The following is a 1,214-nucleotide window of genomic DNA, read 5'->3' as shown; positions in this document are numbered from 1 at the left end:
AAAAGAAAGTAAAGAATGCCAGAGAGATGATTACTTGTGTTTTATTTTCTGTGCAAAATCACATGGCTGTGTGTGGATCCAGCAAACTATGGACAGCCTTGAGTAGAATAGAACTCCAGAACACTTGTGCTCACGTGGAACCTGTACATGGATCAAGGGGCAGTTGTTTGAACAGATTAAGGGAACACTGCATGGTTTAAAATCAGGAAAGGTGTGCACCAGGGTTGTGTCCTTTCACTATGCTTATTCAATCCGCATGCCGAAGCAATCATCCATGAAGCTGGACTGTGGGAAGAAGAACATGGTATCAGGATTGGGAAAAGCGTAACTAGCCCGTGATTTGCAGGTGACTTTGCTTGATGAAAGTGAAGAGGATTTGAAGCACTGACTGATGAAGATCAAAGACTATAGCCCTTGTTGTGGATGACACCTCAACATAAAGAAAACAGACGTCCTCACAACTGAACCGATAAACAACACCAAGAGGAGCGGAGAAAGGATGGAGGCCGGCGAGGATTTCCTTTCACTGGATCCACAGTCAGAGCTCATGGAAGCAGCGATCGAGACGTCAAAGGATGTGCTGCATTGGGGAATCTGCTGCAAAGGACCTCTTGAAAGTGTGGCAGAGGGAAACCGTCCATTTGAAGACTCAGGTATGCATGAGATCCAAGCCAAAGGTTTTCAATCACCTCGTATGCATGTGAACGCTGGACCATGACTAAGTAACACATCAGACGCACTGGTGCATTGGAATTACAACAGATATTCATACACACACAAACACACACACACACACAGAGAACTCGCTGCCACTGAGTCAATGCTGAGTCATAATGTGATCCCTGTGGGTTTCTGAGACTGTGACTGCTTCCGGGAGTAGAAAGCCCAATCTTTCTACCTGGAGCTGCTGATGGTTTCAAATTGCTGACCAGGTGGATCACAGTGCAAAGGGCAACCACTATGCCACCAGGACGTGTGTGGTGTTGACAAAGAATGTTAAAAAAAAACATGGAATGACAGACAGACAAACACACAAATCTGTCTCGGAGGAAGTGCAGCCAGAATGCCCCTTTAGATGCAGGGATGGCAAACTTCATTTCACGTGCTTTGGACATGTCATCAGGAGGGGTCTGTCCCTGCAGAAGGACGCCTGCGTGGTGAAGTGAAGGGTCATTGAGGAAAAGGACTCTCCGAGGGATGGATTGAAGCAACAA

Source organism: Echinops telfairi, unplaced genomic scaffold (genome assembly GCF_000313985.2).
Source record: "Echinops telfairi isolate 266 unplaced genomic scaffold, ASM31398v2 ScPeMD7_5;HRSCAF=22, whole genome shotgun sequence".
NCBI lineage: Eukaryota > Metazoa > Chordata > Mammalia > Afrosoricida > Tenrecidae > Echinops > Echinops telfairi.
The sequence above is the reverse complement of the archived record's forward strand: the minus strand, read 5'-3'. Positions refer to the sequence as shown.